Source organism: Herpailurus yagouaroundi, unplaced genomic scaffold (assembly GCF_014898765.1).
Source record: "Herpailurus yagouaroundi ecotype Mexico unplaced genomic scaffold, PumYag 141, whole genome shotgun sequence".
In the NCBI taxonomy this organism is placed as follows: domain Eukaryota; kingdom Metazoa; phylum Chordata; class Mammalia; order Carnivora; family Felidae; genus Herpailurus; species Herpailurus yagouaroundi.
In genome coordinates, this window is record NW_024412396.1 from 57,333,434 (window position 1) to 57,355,513 (window position 22,080).

At 39.0% G+C, this 22,080-nt stretch overlaps 1 non-coding gene across 1 annotated transcript; it reads right to left on the reverse strand.

The window, feature by feature from the left end:
- Window positions 1-1,028: 1,028 nt before the first annotated feature.
- LOC121032564 (U6 spliceosomal RNA) lies at window positions 1,029-1,135 on the reverse strand. The gene has a single exon (XR_005791374.1). It is a non-coding gene; the product is annotated as a U6 spliceosomal RNA (small nuclear RNA).
- Between the last annotated feature and the right edge of the window lie 20,945 nt (window positions 1,136-22,080).

A 22,080-nucleotide genomic window follows, 5' to 3' on the forward strand; every position in this document is an offset into this window, starting at 1 on the left:
GAGGTAGAGAAATGATACAGTTCAGTGGAACCAAGAGAGTGTGGGGTTGAGAGCAATAGGCGAAGGGGCTCAGGGAAATCACAGGGCAATATGGACGTTGGTGGTCTCTTGAGTGATGGCAGTGGCTGCCGGGGAATTTGCCAGATGGGGCAGATGAGCACAACAATGGAGAGGGGAAGACAGTAAAGTAACAATTCCCACATTAAACACGTGTCTCTTTAGGTAACTTAGACATTCAGTTCTTGCTGTTTATGATTTTTTTTTTAATTGGATCATTTAAGAAAGGTTTTGAACTGTCAAACCTGTCTTTGTCTAAGTTTTTTCAGACTGTCTCCTTAAAAGATCCTTGGTAGAAGGGGCACCTGAATGACTCAGTTGGTTCACTGTCTGACTCTTGATTTTGGCTCAGGTCAGGATCTCAGGGTCCTGGGATCAAGCCCTGCATTGGGCTCCACACTGAAAGTGGAACATGCTTGAGATTCTCTCTCCCCTGCTCACGAGCTCTCTCCCTTAAAAAACAAAGAAACCAACAAACAAAGGAACAAAGAAACAAACAAAAAAACTTGGTAGAAAGAAAGGAACGTGAAAAACCTACACCTAAATTTGATGCAGTAGGACATGACTTTTAGCCTGAGAATGTGAACAATCACCTTTGCCTCAAGGGGGGAAATCAACAAACAAACGAAAAAATAGATGAATAGACAAAGAAACATTCTAGGAGTCCTTTGGTGGTGGCTGGCGGTGGTTGTGGATCCCCTAGGAAATAAAAACACAGACAATTGGAGATGTTTACTTCCTCCTGGTGCCTCTTCCTTTTCCCCTCTCTTTAGTTTTATTGCCATCAACTTGAAGACTCAAAAGGTAAGAAACAAGTAAAATTTATTTCAGATGATTATCAAAAACTGGTTGATCTCTGTTCTCTGTGCCAAGATAGAAACCTGAAGCCTGAACAGTTCACAGGTGAACCTAAGGAAATGATGGCAGTTTACTATTTTGAACAGAAAAAGAATAGAATGAGTTAAGCACCAAAAGGATATGAATATTTCACAAATTTGCATGTGATCCTAGCGCAGGGGCCGTGCTAATCTTCTCTGTACCGCTCCAATTTTAGCATACGTGCTGCCGAAGCGAGCACAGGAATATATATATTTCAAAAAGGACTATATTAACACCCCAAGCATCACCTAATAATCAATTCACATATGCTTGATTCATGCTCACAATTTGTTTGTGTATTCATAAACTCATTCTGTATTCCTGCGTGTGGAAAGTGGGAGGCACGAAGCAGACTTCCTTTCTTCTGACTTTTAACCAAGCATGAGAAACAAAGTGCAAGAACTGCACTTGCCAAAATCTCCTGATGCTTGGAGAAAAAAAAAATAATTAAAAGACATAAATTAATTTAAAATGTGGGGGGAACTGTTTGCGAAATAGGGTACAAAACTTTATTTAAAAGCTATTTCTACTCGTCACATTTTCTCTGCATACTAGAATAGAGTTATGGTTGCAGTAATGGTTTGCTTACGGGCAAGCAATTAAGCACCTGTAGTCACTCCACAGGATGTAGATTTCGCATGAATAGCTATTTTATAAATAAACAAATAGAAACTCATATATGTAATGGCAAAGGCAAACACCGCTTGGATTTTAAATTTTAAAAGGACCGTTCCGCACTTTTTTGGGGAAATCATTTGTTTCCAAATATAAATTGGATTCGACTTAGCCTTTTCATTTTCCACATGAATAATTAATAATGTCGTCATTATCCTGACAGTCCCTCTCTAGCAATTTAACCATAATAAGGCTGTAACGATTCACTGCATTAAGGTCGATATAAGCAAGATATGAGCAATGCATATGATGAATATAAGCGTGAGATTTCTCAGATGTAGGTGGAAGTTGATTTTTGATATTCCATCCCCTCTTCTTAGGATTGGTTGTCTGTCCTGGGAGAACAGGATTCCTGCCCCAGGCCTCCTCATCTGTTCTCTGGATCTTGAGATGCTTCCTGTTTTAGCATGTCCTCTGTGGCATATGGAGCACCTTGTAATTTATTCAAATTCAGAAACAACTGATAGAGAATCTCGGCTTTGCCAGGTACCACCTAAGTGACCCTCCTACATTAGCTGTCTAACTTTTCTAAGCCTGAATATCTTCATGTGAAAAAATAGGGGAGAGATATACTAATCACCTCATAGGCGAGCCTGAAGAATCTTCACTCAGATGGTGGGGCGGGTAATGGTTCTCACAAGCAGGATAGGATGTCTTCTCTGAGATCTGGCTACCAGTTAATAGTAAGCCACCCTTACACTGGCCTGAGAGGGCTGCTCCTTCCCTCTCTGTGCCCTGGACCAAAAGTACCCGGACCTCAGCTTTCTTCAGCAGAGATGGGCAACTGGGCTGGATCTGACAAATGTTTTCACCAAAACCTGTGTGTGACAAAGGAAATTAGTTAATGGGGTTTACCTGATACCGTCTTCTAAGACTTAAGAAGAGCCAGATGATGCTAGGAGGGAAGATTGTATAAAATAAACTAGTGAGAGACAGGATTTCTTTAATTTCATGAATTTAGAAAAAATATGACATAACATACAGTTTAAAGCATGTGGAGGTATCCACGTTGTTTTATTTGGACAGTTCTCAGTTCTCAAATGTTATGCAAATAATTTATTAAAATAAGACTTAACCTTAACAGGTAAAATTGTGGACAGTCAAAGCCTAGACTTTGGCAGCAGGTGTATCTGCTTTTGAAAATCAGATTCACTGTTGACTTTGAAACTTTAGGGAAGCTGTTTATCCTCTCAAAGATCACTGTCCTCATCCGTACAAGAATGATAATTATAGTTGCCTTAGGGTCAGCAACCAGTCACTTAGCAGATTATCTGCATAGGAGTAAAGTCACAATAAATTTTAGGTATCATATTGAGACGGGTAGGATATGAAATTAAGAGCATGGGATCTTACTTCTTCCAGAAGCCTGAGTTGTAGTTTTGAAAATCCAAATTATGCCTAAACATTTTAACAAAACACAACTCTATCGCTTAACTTTTCTTTGATTGCACTGTGTGCAATAATACTAGAAAAAAATGAACCGTTTTATTCAGAAAACAAACCAATGACTTTAACAACTTTCTGAGATTTACCTCCTACACATGGATTTTTCTGTGCTGTTCCTTACCTAAGGGCTGCTTTGAGCCAGCTTTCAGTAAGAATCTGAGCACACCTCCTTCCCACAAATAACAATTCAACTAATGTCAACACAGCACTGGTTGTTTTTGTTGATTCCCAAAGGAATTCAACAAAAGCAGGAAAGATTAATGAGGGAAGCTGAGGCTCATATTATATAGCACGTGCACTCAAAAAACTTGGCAAGTTTAAAGTCAAATTAGGAATTGACATTAAACCTTGAAAAGTTGGTTGTAAAGAATAGGATAGCAACTAAAATTTACAGCAGAATAAAATGTTAGAGTCCTAATAAATGTTCAAGGAGAATATATACTCTAAAAGAGTAGATTCATTCCAAGGTTATCTTAGATTTCATAGAAACATTTCTATAAGTCTCTACATAAAAAAAGTGGAGAAAGAGAAGGGTATTTAACAACTCACAGAAAAAAAAAGATATGTCTCTTAAATTACTATAAAACTACCTATAATTTTTGTCAATTATGATATATTCTTATTATGAGATTCTGAGAGTCATTGTAGTACAGATGGAATTGTGAAATGTATTAAGAAACAGCAAATAACAAACTGCATCCAAAACAGAAGCACCTGCTCAAGAAGAGACCTTCCTTTTTTCTACTAGTTCGTTTCCCGCCAGTTCCCACGACATTTAATAAATCCCAGAACTACACCCACCTCATCTACAGGTTATTAGCTATAAAATGGTTAGATGGGAATGACATTATGTAGATGAAACAAGAGTATATGTTTGATAACAATGCACACTTGATATTTCAATAACATCAATAATTTCATTAAAGTAAAAGAACATTTTATTCAGACTGTCATAACAGTTCAGAAAGTTGCTCTAACGTCACCTCCACCTCCCGAATTCTAGAGCAATTTATCCTGTCCTATGGTTAAAGCTAGAGTGGATCATAAATATGGTACCACAAATTTAAAAGTGTGTTCAATTCCCACAATATTTGGGAATAAAGTAGCTGCCTCTGGTATTTTTCAGAGCATACTGCATGAAAGCTTGCAATACTCCTGCAACATGCAGATCTTTTAAAATAGAAATCAGAATGAGAAGAGTTATAGAAATTGACTTGACTTTGGGCATGAGAGTGATTATTGCATAAAGAAATTAACAGCTTTCTTCAAGTAGTGGTAAATGTCTTGACTCAAGGATGTGACCTTTCAGCACAGACAGACAGACAGACGGGGACAAACTTAAGCACATCAGCAAAGCACTGAGCAGGGCAGAGAAGGGCATCAGGCTGGACACATTTCAGCTGTACCTGGCTAGCGATGAAAAGATGTGGAGTTTAATGGAGTATTCCATTTACTCATAAGCATGCGTGTAGAATTTGCTATGTGGCAGGCACGAATTCAAGCCCACTAAAAATACTAGCTAGAGGGGCACCTGCATGGGTCAGTCGGCTAAGCATCAACTCTTGGTTCGGCTCAGGTCATCATCTCATGGTTCCTGATTTCGAGCCCCGCGTCGGGCTTTGCAGTGTGGAGCCTATTTCAGATTCTCTCTCTCTCTTCCTCTCTCTGTCCTTGGCTTGCTTGTGCTCTCTCCCTCTTCTCTCTCTCAACAATAAATAAACATTAAAATATATATATTAACTCTAATTGTCCTCCTAACAACCTATGAGATAGGAACTATATTTACCCATGTTTTGCAGATGGGGAAACTGAGGTACAGAGTGGTCAAGCATCTTGCCTAAGGACTCAGAGACAGCAAACGGTGTGCTCAGGATTGGGAGTCAGGCGCTATACCTCCAGGTCAGTGCTATGTTGTCAACCACGATGATAAGTACTTGCAAAAAGTTCAAAGGACTGTTTACCTCCATTTCAGCAAAGGCTTCAATTGTAAGAGAAGAAAAGAAAAAAAAAAGGAAAACAGTACAAGGGCCCCCATATTCCAAAGAAAGTCCCTTTGCAAAAATTCTAAATCCATCAGGGTTTATTAGGTTATGCTGTGGTGAAGACTGACCGCCGCCCCCCACACCCCCCAGGGGCTCAACCACAGAGGAATGTTTCTTGCTCCAGCCAGAGGGTATCTAATGTTGGCTGGGTCTTCTCCTTCAGCATCTCTACTCTGAGACCCAGGCTGGGGGCAAGGCCTTTATCCAGAACACTGTCAGCTCTCATGTCAGAGAGAAAGCAAGCCCCGGTAGGTTTTACATCTGTGTTTTGGGTGCCTACATGTAGCAGTGGTCATTTCTACTTCCCATTTATTGGCCACAGCAAGGTGCATGGTCCTGCCAGCTGACAGAGGAATTCAAAGGACAATCCTACCATGTGTGTGGAAAGATATGGAGGGAGGGAACCACTCGAGAGAGTTGGAGAACAAGAATATCCTGCAAACAGCAGTTATTACCACTACTAACAGGGTAGCTTAAAACTCCTTTTTAAATACTTGACGTCTCACCTACACAACAACTTCAAAGTCTCCAAGTATAATGGTCAGGGTCGTTGAAGCTGGTGAGAGAATATCCTTAGAAAACATCGTTGGAGTGTCTGTGCACTTTCTTTACCCCTTTTCCATTGAAAGAGGAGGGACATGCTCACCTTCCTCGCCTCCGCTCTAAGGGAACAATTGCAGAGGTTAGTTTGTGTGCTCTGGAATTTGGGGACCCACTGAATTGATGTCTGAGTCACAGCTGAGCAATCATGTGACAGGCTGACCGCAGATCCATTCTGCACAGTAGATAACATGCGCTTCCAGTATGGGTCAAGGTGAAAGTTTCCTGTGGAATAGAGAGGAAGGAGAGATTGAGAGAGACAGAGAGAAAGAGAGGGGCACAGAGCAAGACAGAAAACTGAGAAAGAGACAAAATGAAACAGAGAGAAAGACACAGAAAGGGCAGTGCAGGAACGAGTGAGTCTTTGTAGGAGTCTTTGCACACGAGAGCTTCCTGAAGGGGCAGCGGGACCCCCTGAAAACAGGGCTGTGTGGGAGTGGTCTGAGAACCAAGATTACCAGGGTAAGCCCTATGCAGCCAGCCAGAGCGTGGCTCCCCATAAATGGGACGAGCTCCGCATAAATGGGAGGGGTTCTATGGAAACCGGAAAGCACCTCACAAAAAAAAGAGTCAGCCTTAAACTCTACCTAGACCATTTTCCTGTTTTCATCTTCTCTTGCATACACCTCTCCCCTCCTACCACGGAGGGGTCAGAACACAGCCAGAGATCAGGAGTGAGGGGTGTGTGTGTGTGTGTGCGCGCGCACGCACACGTGCTCTCTCTCTCTCTCTCTCTCAAAATAAATACCCCACTAAAAAAATTAAAAAAAATAAAAAGAATTGTTTTATGGCCCTAAGCCTGGCATACTGATCACAGAACTGAGGTTGTTAGCAACGAAAGAAACTGGGAAACATTTATACTAACTGAGAATGAACAGATAACCTATGGGACAGCCTGTGACCTCACTCACTACCAGAGGAGGAGCAAGCACCACAGTCAAAGTTAGCATTGCTCCCTGATAGACTCTAGAACTTGCCACCTTTAAAGTCCCAGCTGTAGAGAATGCTCATGGCCTAGTATAAGTTTTATTCTTCTCAAATAATCCTTTGGTTATCTTTATATTAAATAGCAGAGCTCAATATCCTGACTATATGGACCCTAATTCTGTTGTTGTTGTTGTTGTTGTTGTTGTTGTTATTCTTTTTAATGTATATTTATTTATTTTGAGAGAGAAGGAGAGAGTGAGAGCGAGTGAGCATGAGCAGGGGAGGGGCAGAGAGAGGGAGAGACAGAATTCTAAGCAGGCTCCATGCCACCAGCTCGGAGCACAACGTGGGGCTCGAACCCGTCATGATCTGAGCCAAAATCGAGAGCTGGATGCTTAACCGACTGAGCTCCCCAGCTCCCCAACCGCAACTCTTTATAGATCTTACATTTCTATTCCACAGAGTAGACCTGCCCATACACTGACCCCCTCAGAATCGCCTTGAAAAACTATATATTTCTCAGTGTATAAAGTATACTTGTAATTGAACACACACATACCTGCACATTGATTGTTTTATTTATCTTATTTTTTTTTATTTTGAAATAATACCAAACTTACAGAATATGTGTAAGCACAGCAAAGTCCTTTTTCTTCCTGAACCAGGTGTGAGGTAGATGCTGACATGATGCCCGCCACTCTCAAATATTTTGGTGTGTATTTCCAAGCAAACAAAGACATTAGCCTACAAAACCAAAAAATCAATCAAAATCAGGAGATCAGCTTCAGTATGTAGGGTGGTAAGTAATGGAAATTTGCGTGGGTAATGTGGATGGACTTCATTCAATCAGCTGAAAGGCCTTAACAACAAAATAGAAGTTTTCCAGAAAAAGTGGGAATTTGGCCTCAGAACCACAGGACCATAAAAGAGAAGCCTTGCTTGAATTGCCAGCCTTCCAGGCTTCTCTACATATTTCAGAGTGCAGAACCCCCAAATCACCTGCAAATTCCTTAAAATCAATAAACCTGTCTCTAATATAAAATACATAATGTAAATTTTATATCTCTATCTCTGTATCATTTATCTCTATATCTATATCTATGTCTAAAATATCTCCAAGTCCTTTTAGTCTGCCTTAATCAGAAACTGTATCTCAGGCTACTTTGTCCTTCCTGACCTCGATAGTTTTGGAGATGACAGGCCAGTGTTTTTGGTGAACGTCTCTCAATCTGAGTTTGTTATTTCAGCAGAAACTGGTTTAAATTGTGATCTTTATTAGGATTATCTCTGCCATGATTCTCTGTTTTTCTCCTGGCATCTAACCATGGCAGACAATATTGATTTGTCTCATTTTTTTATACAGTTACCTGCATCACTTGATTAAAAAAGTATCTGGCAGTCATCTCCATTGAAAAACTGCTTGTTTTCTCTTTGTAACTAATAAGCAATTGCTGACAGGTAATTTGAGACTATGTGAATATCCCATTCCTCATCAAAATTCCTGTCATCTATGTATCTATGTACCTACCTGTTCATTCACGCATCTACCCATCCATCCATATCAGTTGTGTGTTCATGGATTTCTATTTATTCAATAGAAAAGAATAGATTAGAATCTATTCCTGTTCTAATAGATTCTATTAGAATAGAATCTATTCCTATTCTAATAGATTAGAATCTTTTCCTATCTTTATTTTCATGCTTAAATTGTCTCAGAGTTGACCAGGAGGATCCTTTCAAGTTCTCTTCTTTGGCCTTTTGGTACTAGTCATCTTTTATCTAGTACTTCCTTAAATTCTGACAAGATGTTTCAGATTAATTTGTATTTTTCCTGTTTCAGCCATGGAATCCATTTTTCTATGGAGTTCTAGACCTTGTAGGTAATAGTGATATTTCAAAACCAAGATTTTGGTGTTAAGTGTAAATAACACAGTAAAAAAATTTTTTTAAAATATGACTTGCGTAGATAGGTAAAATGATAAATTATAATCATAACATCTAAGTTTGCTTAGAAATTTAGAGAAAAGTGAGCAAACAATTGAAGAAGTATATTAATTCCAGTCAGCTTAAATTTCATAAATCCTTTATTTGTTCTTCTTAGGATACTGTAATTCCTGGTCAAGATGGTGTACTTGAAAGAAGTCTTAAGGAAAAGTATCACTAGTTAAATGGACCCCACTAGTTCTATGGCCTTCTAGAAAGACGGTGCTCCTCTCTGGGACTGACTTTTAATACTTGTAGAGGAAAGGGGTTAGACTTGGTGATCTCAAAGTCCTTTTCCATCGTTAACATTCTTTGATTTGAGGATTAAATAAGAAGCAATTTATTTTCCTCCTCTAGACTTTTTTTTTTTTTTTTTGCCAATAGGTACATTGCCCAGTAACAATGCATTCCTTGTCTTACTAACTAAAAGATCCATTAAAGAAAGCGTTGTGACCCAGAGCACAGGCCACCTTATATTTCCACGAGAAAGCTTTTAAGCATTAAATTTCTACATGTATTATTTACTTTAACTTCCCATCTCTCATGGAACCAGACATGCCCTCTGTATCCTAAATTCTCCATCACCCCTGAGAACACTTTTATGTGGTTAGATTTAACTTTTTAATGTAAGGAAAAAAGGTGGTTTTTTTTTTTTTTTTTTTTTTGCTTTTTAATCCTGGGATTGTTTTACAGTTTTGGTTTCTTTGTGACCTGATAAGCAGATTTCTCCAAATTGCAGATCTGGTCACATTATTCATAGTAAGGAGATCATCAATTATTTTTAAGATTAAGCCTCAAAGAGGCTTGATTTTTTGCACCAGTGTAATGGAAATCAGAAGCAAAGGGAAATCAAATTGTCCTTGAGAGGAAAAATATTTGTGGCATAGATTTTGGATGCAGAAAATAGAGTCTTCTTCAGGGTAAGAAGTATCTACCTTGCTTTAGATTGGGATTTTCAAACTAATCAACTGCTGTCTGTGGACAGGATGAAAGAATAGGAAGGAAGAAAGGAGAATTTGCCATTCCTATCTGAGCAGGGTCCCTCATGGAGTCAAACATGACACAATAGGAGCACAGATAATGCAATGGGGAGATAGTCCAATGGCCCCCATGACATCAGAGGAGGTTAGAAGCTGTTGCTCAACTTTTGCATGGCCTTAGACAGCTTCAGGCATCAGACCTGTAGTCCTTCCACTTAGAACGATATTTTGTTTTGCTTTCAAAGCATTTATTTTCGGTCCATTAGTTAACTTGATTTAAGTCTGAATACGTCTTTCAGGGGCAGAAGCCCTGGGCATCTTCACCATGTGAGCGCTGCAGAATCTGAGGGGACTTGAGCAGTCACAAGGACACAATTGGCACTGTTAAGTCTCCTCCACTGCAGCTTGGAATCTGGGAAATGTGTGAAACTAAACATAATGTAATGGGGTCAGGCTTTCAAAATACTGTCTGTATTTATGAGAACACAGTGATGTTTCGTATTATAAGGTGAAAAAATGTTTTTCTTCCTTCTTTCCTGCTCTAACTCTTCTATTGCCAATGTGAATGCAAACTCTTTGATATATTTAATGGAACAAAAGGCAGTAGGAGTCTGATCTCTGGAGACCCCCAAAGCCAGATGAGATAATTAACTGCCCTGAATGCTTTAAGAATGTTGAAGTATATTTTATCCAATGATGGCTTTGATGACCCAGTATATCCGTTCTGACCTCTAAGTGGATGTATTTGATTTCTGTGTGTGTGTGTGTGTGTGTGTGTGTGTGTGTGTGTTGTGTGCGTAAACAAATGGAAATCTTATAATTTATTAGTGTCAGCCATTGATATAAAAGATATTTACATATTTTAAAATTTTAATTATTTTTTTATTTTTATCTTTTTCATAATCTCTACATCCAACCTGGGGCTTGAAGTCACAACCCAAGATCAAGAGTTGCATGTTTCACTGACTGAGATGTCCAGGTGCCCCAAGATAGTTATGATTTTTTACCTATAAGATATTGTGAACACACTCATCGTCAAATATAAAGTTACTAAGTTAGGATATACTTGAGTGTTTCTCTACTTCAGTAAAACCAAGAAGCTTTTTAAAAGAAGAGCTACTGGGGCGCCTGGGTGGCGCAGTCGGTTAAGTGTCTGACTTCAGCCAGGTCACGATCTCACCGTCTGTGAGTTAGAGCCCCGCGTCAGGCTCTGGGCTGATGGCTCAGAGCCTGGAGCCTGTTTCTGATTCTGTGTCTCCCTCTGTCTCTGCCCCTCCCCCGTTCATGCTCTGTCTCTCTCTGTCCCAAAAATAAATAAACGTTGAAAAAAAATTAAAAAAAAAAAATAAATAAATAAAAGAAGAGCTACTAAGCCCTAGTCCCAACTTGAAATCATTACAGTCAAAATCTATTTATATTTCCTGGGATATTTGGGTTTCTCTCTCTCTCTCTCTCTCTCTCTCTCTCTCTTTCTCTCTGTCTCTCTCTCTGTCTCTCTCTTTCCCCCATCTCTCTCTCTCTCTTATGTTCTCTTAATTCTGATGTTAATTCCATACTGGACAGAATCACACATAAACAATTTCCTGGAAAGAAACACAAAATCATTTTAAAAGACACAAATTTACGTCAACAGAAAGAAAAACTTACCGCTCATACAACTTCACATGGGAAGTTTGAGGTAAAGCTAGTCCTAAGCAAGCAGAATAAGAGACAGAAGCTCAACCCAGATTTCTCTCTTTTTCTCCCTCTTGTTTTTCCCTGTGGTTTGGCTCAATTTTTTCCCTCTGTAAATAGGTTACTTTCTTTTTCGCAGATTCTATGCTGAAACCCCAAAACTGAGAGTCACCACACACATCCTGAAACTTGATATTATCAATCAGCAAGAGAATTATCATAATTGTGTATGGCATCTCTCTGAAGCTGTGTGCTTGCTGAATTCAGAAGCCTGGAGACCTACCTAGTGCTGTCACCATGAGCTCAGAAGCAGAGTTTTTAGGAGAACATGACATGTGTCTTCAGGAGTTTGGTATACGAACCAAAGCAGTGGCTTCGGTATGTGAACCAGAGAAGAAGGCCAGAGGCTGGCTGGTGTAGCTTGTGCTGGAAAGGAAAAGAAATGAGGAGAGTGTATTCTTCACTCCCACAGTATCACAGGGGAGAGATAACATTATCTTCCTGTCTTTGAAGAAATAGGCTGGACAAGGTTTCTGGTACCTCACCTTAGACAGCTGCTTGACCTGTACTATGCCAAGGCCTGAACACAACCCACACTCATGCCCCAAGAGAATATTTCTGGGAAAGAAGGTGTTGCCAGCCTGGAGAAGATAACAATGACACAAATTAAAAAAAAAAAAAAAGAAAAATATATATATATATATATATATATATATATATATATATATATTAACATGGAATAACTTCCAAATAGGACTCAGGCAGATTCATTAAACTTTCAGTAAGTCATGGAGTTATGGTCTGCCTACAATATCGTCGGGGCAGGGGGTGGCAATGAATATGAATTAGGCAGAGGATCTTTGAAGACAGTGATCAAAATATAAATAAATTAGACACCTTGTTGTGTGCATTCCAGCATGGTGAAAAACACTTGGACTGACAGTCCAAAACACTGGCTTTATAAACACATGGATGACACCCCTACCCAAAGCTGTGATGTTTAATCTCTGATGGCTACCAGCAGAGAAGATATTGGCTCTTCCTTTAACTTCAACTAAGAAAATCCTTGAACCAGACTCTGATTTGTTCACTTTCACCCAAAAGTCCACTTCAGTGCATGGCGTCTTAAGTATGGATGAGCACCTCCCTACTGTCACATACTTGAAACTCCTTAAAGTGAAGAGATTGCTAATCCCCAAAGGAGGAAAAGTTCTGAGCAGATAAAATACTAAGTGCCCTTGCCCCAGGGCCTGAAAGAGAAGACTACATCTTTTATAAAGAAGGGATCTTACTATATAACACTCCTCTGTTCAAAATCTTTCTTTTATTTTGTAGTTCAGTTGTACTTTCCTCTAGCCTTTCTTCAAATCTTTTCTTTCAAAACATTTTGCTTGTATACATGAGACATTTATTGAAACAAGTTGAATTATTAAATTAGATTAAAAAAGACATATCAAGGAAACCATACACATTTGACCGTTGGGCAATGCGGGGGTTAGGGACCCTGACCCCTGTGTACTCAAAAATCTATTAACTCTTGACTCTCCAAAAACTTAACTACTAGTATCCTACTGTTGATCAGAAAACTTACCCAAAACATAAACAGTTAATTAACACATATTTTATATGTTGTATGCATTATATACCATATTCTTATCATAAAGTAAGCTAGAGAAAAGAAAAGAAAATAACCTTAAGAAAACCACAAGGGGGGCACCTGGGTGGCTCAGTCGGTTAAGCGGCCGACTTCGGCTCAGGTCATGATCTCACGGTCCATGAGTTCGAGCCCCGCGTCGGGCTCTGTGCTGACAGCTCAGAGCCTGGAGCCTGTTTCAGATTCTGTGTCTCCCTCTCTCTGACCCTCCCCCGTTCATGCTCTGTCTTTCTCTGTCTCAAAAGGAAATAAACGTTAAAAAAAAAAAAGAAAAGAAAAGAAAACCACAAGGAAAATACATTTATACTACTATATTGTACTTATCAAGAAAAAAATCTTCATATAAGTAACCTGCACTGTGTTGTTAAAGTACTAACTGTGTTTTCTTTTTCTTTAGGACTTTTCTTAATCCATAAGATTGTACCTGTAATTAGTACGAATCTCTCTAATTTTTCTTGGAACACTTTTTTTCCTAGAACATTTGTTTCCCATTAAATCTGTGGAGCCATGACATAGATTATGCATACTGACAATAGGTGTGGGTATGTAGATACACATATATTTAGATGCTTATGAATACCTATTTATTCACATACAAAAATATATATAGCACGACATCTATGTAACAGGCAAGCAGAGGAGTTCGACTTCACGGTTGCTATAGGCTATGTACCATAGAGTTACATTTTTAGATTTTCTATTTTCCATCTGCTGATTTCAGATAGAGAAATTTTTGTGCTTTCAGAAACAGAGTTGTTGGAAATGTTTTGCTTTCTTCTTTGTACTATTTATTCTGTATTATTTTACTTTAAGTATTTGATTTGTCATTAATTTCTTATGGATCAAGTGTTATGTTGAAAAATGCCCTTGGTAATTGGATTCTCTCGTAATTTATCCAAGTCAGTATGAAATCAGACATTAAGGACCATGTGGGGGTCATCGGCAAAAAGAACTATTTCCTCAATTCCAGTTCCCAATGCAATGCTAACATTGGAAGTAACCATTATGGTTTCTATTTTACTTCATGCTAGGCACATCAATTCCTATTGGGAAGACTTTCTTGATGTCATTTGACTGGTCTATGCTCACTTCCAAGGACCACACACTCTTCTAATAAAAGCTCCTCTGTTACCACCAAGTCCTACCTTCATGAAAGCAGTTCTTGAGTGTTCATCTCTCTATACCATTATTCTCCAAGGGACTGGGTTAAAGAGAATGACTTTCTCAATTGCCACCTTGTCCTAACACATCATTCCAGGGAACATTTCTACTTTCCTAACTCACACATTTTTGAAACTATATTATGTGCATTGTAATGATTCATAGTCAGCTGAATTTAATCAGTGTAGACTCTGCAACTGTCTCACCTTGCGATATATATACTTTGATAGACACTGACAGTGTGGCATAAATTCCTAGAATGTGGGGAAGCATAGATTTAAAAAAAAAAAAAACTTTTATCTGTTTTGATGTCATTCCTATCATGCTTCCGTGTGCAGAGAGGTCCTTCATAAATGCGAATATTTCTGAGCTCAGCTTCAGCCCTTTCAGTTTTCAGAAGAGAAACTAAGGACAGTAGATGTTATTTGCTTTTTCAAAACTTAGGCAACCACCTGCTGGCAGAGGAAAGATGAGGGCAGAGATAGTTTCATTTTCATCCAAAACTCTTTTCCCCCTCACTAAACCACGCTGCCTCTTCGTTTTCTAGAGTCCTACTTAATTCTGAACATATCCAGTGGAGGAGAAAATGAGGCAATTTGTCGCTTGCCTTCTCTAGATTTATAACATAAACATCTAGATGCTGTGGTTGAATCTGTAAGGTGGATAAGACTTCCAGGGGACACAACTCCATGAATGTGCATTGAATAAATTACAGAGAAGGAATGCTTATTTCATTAAACACCTGAAGTTATTTCCTTAATTGAAGCACTCTCTTGGCAGTGTGTTCTCCAGACAGCCAGCGGATCTGTGAGACTTTCACTGTGCTGTTTCTCAGAGGACAGTCATAACCCAGCACAGGAGACTTCCAAAGTAATACAGAGGCACTGAGCATGATCACTCTTGGACCTACTGAGTCTACCCGGTTATGTTTCCGACCCTTGGCCTCTGTTGTCTTCACGTTCCATTCTTCTATTTCCTTAGTCATGCCATGCTTTACCCCACTCCCAGTTGACTTCCCGTCATAGATTCTCTTCTTCAGGGACTCAAATCATTTCTTTTCCCCATTTTCCTTAGTTTTGTTCCTTAATGCCTCATCACTTGGCTCAACTATAAATATCTTTAGATTGTGAACTCCCTGAAAGCAGAGACCAAGATCCCCGTTTCTGGTGCCAGTGTAGAGTCTGGCTCCTCATGGAAGCTTAATAACTACTCTTTAGGTTGATTAATAGTTAACATGTCATGAAAATTAAGATATTTTGATATTTAAAAATGATCCAGAAGGAACATGCTAATGACTTTGCTCTAAAGCATTGGTCTCTGGGGACAAACAAGGATCTCAATTTCCTTGTACCATTGTGAAGGATAAAGATGGTTTTTAATGTGGAGAAATTTGACTATAATTTCTCCAATTGTACCATGAAGGTAGGCTCCCAAGGTCCTAATATAAAGCTGGTTCCAGTATTAAGAAACCCAGAAATAATATCATTGACCAAGGTGCCTAGGGAGGGTGCTATACGTGATCCATTTCTCAAGGCATTGAAATTTATTTTTCCTCTCAGTTTCTTTACTAAGAACAGAATCTTTGGATGCAAAGGAAAGGAACATAGAGACCATTTACTCCTAATGATCCCTACCTGGTTCTTAAAATCCATGGGGCCTGTAAAACGAAGCAGTATTTCAAAAACCCGGATAATGATATAAGCTAATAAGATGCCTTTACTTTTGCCTGAAATTGTAGCACTCCATGTGAGTAATAGTCCTTATACTAGCAATTTTGCTATTAGCAAATAGTTCTGATGGATAGCCATATGTTTTTTTATTTAAAATAAAACTTAAATGTATAACTTATAACCCAATAAATAAATTAATACATAGAACTCAATATCTTTCCCCTCCAATTTTCATACCTATTGGGCAGGAGATGGGAATAATATATATGATTGTGGTGGAGGAAACTTTTGGAAAACAAAGGTAGTTCACATTATTCAATTCCTTGATGAGACAGTAGTATCTGGAATTATTAAATGACTGGTCTTGTGTGCCAAAGTAGTGATCGGCAGCATTTGGATTTCCTTCTCCAGGACATTGCTCTTCCTCATTCCCATATCTACCTCTATATTATTCAAGAAACGTGATGTGAATTATTTCTCATAGATACTCAACCTTGACATACTTATAAAACATTCCATAGACCTTCTGGAGTTATCGCCTACAAGCCATACTTGCTTGCACCTTGAGGGCTTGAAATACATCTACAAATCCCTATAGGGTGTATTCTTTGTTGCTTTGTGACCCAGTGATGACTTATTACTTGAATACTCAGAAGAGCCTACAGAGACAAATGGCTCAGAGCTTCTCAGGCTCTACAGTGTATGCTAGACCAGATAAAATGTGTTTGTGATACAGGTTAAACCTTAACAGTCTCCCTGCAGGGTTACACTCTGCTGTTTCCACTAAAGGGAAAGAGGAGATTTTAGATATAAATGCGCATTAAGAGTTGAAAAGACTTTTAGTGAACAAGAGCAGAACAGGTTTAGTGATATAACAAAACCCAGCCAACAGCAGCTTCAGAGAGGTGCACACTGGGTGTTTCAGGCTCAGAGAACTATACAAATGTAATGCTTGATTTTCAAATGCAAGGTCACTCTGAAAGTTACTCTACAATAAGCTAAAACCATATTTGACTTCATAGTTTTGGTGATTACTGAAAATTATCTCTCAACGTATTTGTATGGTATTTGTTGTTTTTCTCAAAAGATTTAAAAATTCCAAAAGAATCAACACAGTTTATTTATTTTATTGCTCAAATATTCAGCTCATGCATTACCTCTTCTCTGAACATCTTCTCACACACCCTTCCACCTCATTGGTCGTGAAATAGTCATAGTCCCCAAAACATTTATTGTATTTATACATTTAGTCAGAGGCAATCAACTGGACAATACCCTGCATCCTCCTAAATTAGAAATTATTTTTGGTTATTGGCCAGATTTCTAGTGCCTACACACAGTTTCTGGCCAGAGGCAGGGGCTCAGTGAAGTTATTTGAATTATTGTCTATAATATAAAGGCAATATTGTGTAGTACAAAAGTTGTTGAAATTAAAATCAATGATTTGTTAAAAGACTCTTGGGGCGCCTGGGTGGCGCAGTCGGTTAAGCGTCCGACTTCAGCCAGGTCACGATCTCGCGGTCCGTGAGTTCGAGCCCCGCGTCGGGCTCTGGGCTGATGGCTCAGAGCCTGGAGCCTGTTTCTGATTCTGTGTCTCCCTCTCTCTCTGCCCCTCCCCCATTCATGCTCTGTCTCTCTCTGTCCCAAAAATAAATAAACATTGAAAAAAATGAAAAAAAAAAAAGACTCTTAAAAACTGAGAACAAACTGAGGGTTGATGGGGGGGTGGGAGGGAGGGGAGGGGAGGGGGGGGGGTGGGTATTGAGGAAGGCAACTGTTGGGATGAGCACTGGGTGTTGTATGGAAACCAAGTTGACAATAAATTTCATATTAAAAAAAATAAATAAACTTTAAAAAGTGTAAAAAATAAAATAAAATAAAATGAATGATTTGTTAAGGGGAGTCATTGAACCTACCACCTTCTCAAGTAGATGCAACTTTGTAGCGAGATGTCTGTCTGCATTAGAAAATCCTAAGGTGGTTAAAACCAGCCTTGTTTTATGAATAGAATTATGTGTCCCCTAAATTTATATGTCAAAGTCCTAGCCCTCAGGTACGTCAGAATGTGACTTTCTTTGGAAATAGGGTTATTCAAGATATGATTAGTTAATTTGAGAGCATCAAGGTGGGTCTTAACCTAATATGTCTGGAGACCTCACAAAAAGGGGAAATTTGGAGGCAAGCATGCACACAGAGAGAATGTCATGTGGAAGCTGAAGGCAGAGAGCAGGGTTATGCTTCTATAAGCATAGAAATGCAAAAATTTCCAACAGACTGCCAGAAGCTAGAGGAAAGACATGGGACAGGTGTTTTGTTGTTGTTTTTCCACAACTCTCACAAGGAACCAACTCTACAGCTGTCTTGATCTTAGACTTCTGGTTTCCAGAACAGTGAGACAATATACTTCTGTTGTTCTAAGTCACCTTGCTTGTGGCACTTTCTGGCACTTAGAAAAACTAATACACTTGCCGATGCAAGTTTTGAATTTAAAATATAATCATTCAAGTGGCATTTCTCTATACATCTTGAGAATACATAAGTTAATTGTGCCTGAATAGCCTCAATGTCCAATGGGAAGCCCAGGCACTAAATGCTTCAATTTCCTTAACATAAGTCAGTATAATGCCTATTTGATATATGGAAGATCTATTGATTATATCCACAGTTTAGTCCCCTAAAATGGCAGAACTATCAGAGCAAGATATTGTCTTTCCATCTGCTTAGATGTGCTGATGAAAGGGTAGTCCCTCCTGACTGGAAGGACCCAGTCTCTTTGGGACCCACTTATTTGAGATTCACGCCATCAATCATTTTCTGCCCTCTCCACTTACTGAATTCCTTTTTGGCTAAACATCATTTCTTTTCTTTAATATTCTTTCTAGAGAGAGGATACAAAGCAGCATAAAAGCTTTCTTGAACTTTACCCTTACACTGCAACACACTTCTCTTTGTAAAGAAATATGCCTCTGCTGTCACTTCTGGACCTAGAAACTCAGAACTTCATCTTAACCAAACAGATGTTGTAAGGGATTGTGGTTCTGGCTATCTTTGCCGCAAATAAGCTGCATGACCTGCATAAGCCACTTAAGTTCTAAGGGTCATAAGTTCTTCAGCTGTAAAATATATAGAAAAAAGGTTGGGACACAATACCTCTAAGTCATTTCTATCCCCAGCTGTTAAAAATGTCTACATGAGCAATTTATTCATTCATCCATTCAACAATTGAATAGTGAACACCTGCTATATGATGCAGGCTGCAGGGCCCTGCTTTTATGGAGTTTGTTTTCCAGTGGAAATGACAAACAATAAACTCAAAAATTAATCCACCTATGTAAGCCTATTAGACAAACTTGAACTGTATATTTATACTTAGAATACAATCATGATGTATTATAATTCGTATACTATATTTTAGATGGTATAATATATCATAGTTGATATAATACATTACAATTGAAATATATTACAATTGATATATTGCAATTAATATACTGTAACATAACACAATGTGCAGGAATGCAGATTGGGGAGGACCCCTTCTTTGTCTTGGGTGGACAGCAAGCACTCGCTGAGTGGGTGATATGGCAGCGGAGACAGAATGAAAAGATGGAACTTGTGTGGGGTAATTTCAAACTCAAGGTGCAGGGAATTCAAAGATCCTAAGGCAGGAAGCTGCTTAGTGGAGAGAGGAGTCTAAAAGTAGTTGATGTCGCTAGCAACCAAGGAGGACACAGGTTAAAGAGAGGGTTGGAGGGAGGAATGGCTGGGCCACATAAGGCCATGCAGGCTTTGCACAAGGGTATGAGTTCTGCTTTGAAATCTAGCAGCAGGCTTTTAGGGGATCTTAAATTGGAGAGTGATATGACCTTATTTATTTCAGTGGTCGTAATCAATGCCTCCTTCACCAAGGCAAAAGATTTCTTCAAGAGACATTATGGACTTTGTTTTTGTTTCACAGGGTTCCTTCTTTCTCTTTTGTAGTCTTTCCCTTTCTCTTTTATTTTGTTTCTTTATTTCCCTCTCTTACTTTATTGGTTTCGAAATTTCTTTCCGTTCCTTCCCTGCTCCAATCGTTTTCACCTTCATCAAGCAGCGCCTGAGATATATTATGGCAAAGATTATTTTAACCGAGCAGAAGAAAGCTGCAGACCCCACTAGGGGTCACCTCTGACCCACTGATGAGTCCTTGATCCTGCAATTTTGCCTTGGGTTTATAGTCAACTCAGGAGACACTTATTCTCCAGTCTCTACCTTTTTTTTTTTTTTAACCTTTATGATCCCCCAAGGATCCAACTCAAAGGCATTGTGGTCCACATCCTCCCTTGGACCCAAGCCACCCCAGGAGCCAGGCAGGCTATCAAAACAGGCCTGCCCCAGATGATTCCCTTTGTTCAGAATAGATTGGTGCTCTTGAGCTGGGACCTTGGCTCACTGACAAAAGTGGCATCATTCTGCAAAGTGGAATGTCACCGGAAAGGCTGTGATTGTATGAGGAATGCTCGGACTATCTGTCTGCCTCTTGCCAGTGGGCTGCCTGAGGGTCCAGCAGCCAGGCTTCCTGGAGCTTCCTTCAATTGTCTTTACACACACAGAATTTAGTACCCACTTAAAGACATACAGCCCTGCCCTCAGCCTTCTGCTGAAGAAGGAATCTTTCTGTGATTTATTTCCAACCTGGTTGCTTTTGAACTGACAGTTTTATTAATTGGAGAAATTTCATTATTTTATAAGGCCAGTTGAGGCGTCAAGGACAAGTGGGTCCCCGAGGTACTCTTCCTTTTGTACATTTATCTGCATATATTAAGACATGTCCATTCACACAGTCTATGTGCACACATATTATCTGTCCTATCTGAAGAGAAGAGGTGAAGCTCATCTTATTTTTTTCACAAGTTGATGGCAGATTCCTCGAGAAGATAAAGAAATTATCACGTTTGCGTCTGCTAGATGAATTAATGAATTTGGCAATCTGAAATTTTTTCTTTTCTACTTTTTTCCCCCCCTCGCACACAAAGGCTTTTGGAAAGCCTTGGCCAAATTATCATTGTTTGAATTGCTTGGCCCAAATGGGCATGTGTCTACTTAAAATTTATCTTCCATTTTATACTGTTACAGTGTAACATTCACTTTCCCTATACTTTCCCTACATTCCACATTCCTATTCATCTCACTTTATGAATAAGAATTTTAAGTCTAGCCAGGATTAGAGACTTTTCCAAAAGTTACATGTCTAGCATGTAACAGATCAAGGACTAGGCCTGAGAGCTCATGCATTTAGTTCAAAGTCAGTGCCCTTTACACTGCAATAAAGTCTGCAAGCTTTTGTCAGTAAATGGCCAGAGAGTAAATATTTTAGGCTTTGCAATTCATATGTTCTGTGTCACCATTACTCCATTTTGCTGTTGTAGAACAAAAACAGCCACAGAGGATACATAAAGAAATGAATATTGCTGTGTTCTAAGGAAATTGTATTTATGAACATCCAAGTCAGAGTGTCCTTTAATTCTCATTTGTCATGAAGCACTATTTTCCTTTTATTTTAGCCCCTTAAATATGTAAAAAACCATTCTTAGTTCACTCATCCTAACAAAATAGACAGCGAGTGGGATTTGACCCATGACTTGTAGTTTGTAGAACCATCTATGAATGGAATTATGAGCCAGACAGCTGAGCCTTGAATTCCGTTTTGGCCCCTCATGGGATGGGCAATAGAAGGTCTCCAGAGTGATTCTCATCATAATAAATCATCAGCTGAATTTCAGGCACCAGTCATCAGGCATTAATTTCAATCAAGATTTCTCTTAAAGGAAAACAAAGTGAAAATAATAACTGAATAGATACAACTTCATAAGGGTAGCTCATATTTTTAAAAACATGTAATGAAGAATATGACTTGCTTTCCTATTGAAAAGTATTATTTATAGAGTCTATGAACTTTTGGAGAATTCTTAGGAAAAAATCAAGGAGAATATGAAAGTTTTTATATTCATTCTTATTCTATTATAGCCCAGTGCAGTTTAACTATAATAAACCAATTAATTGGTTTTCGTGGGTACGGATGGCTCCTCAGGAAAGCAAACCTCCCCTTTTTCTGATTATTTCAGATGGAAAGAGTTTGCTGATAGCTGTTCAAGATAAAACAATATACAATTGCACAGTGCAGATGCTGAAGCTAAAAGACAGAAATGAGAAAATATCAACAATCAATTCTGTAAAATAAATGTTCAGGTCATATTTGCTAACAATTATGTAAGAGGTTAAAAATCAGGGGCGCCTGGGTGGCGCAGTCGGTTGAGCGTCCGACTTCAGCCAGGTCACGATCTCGCGGTCCG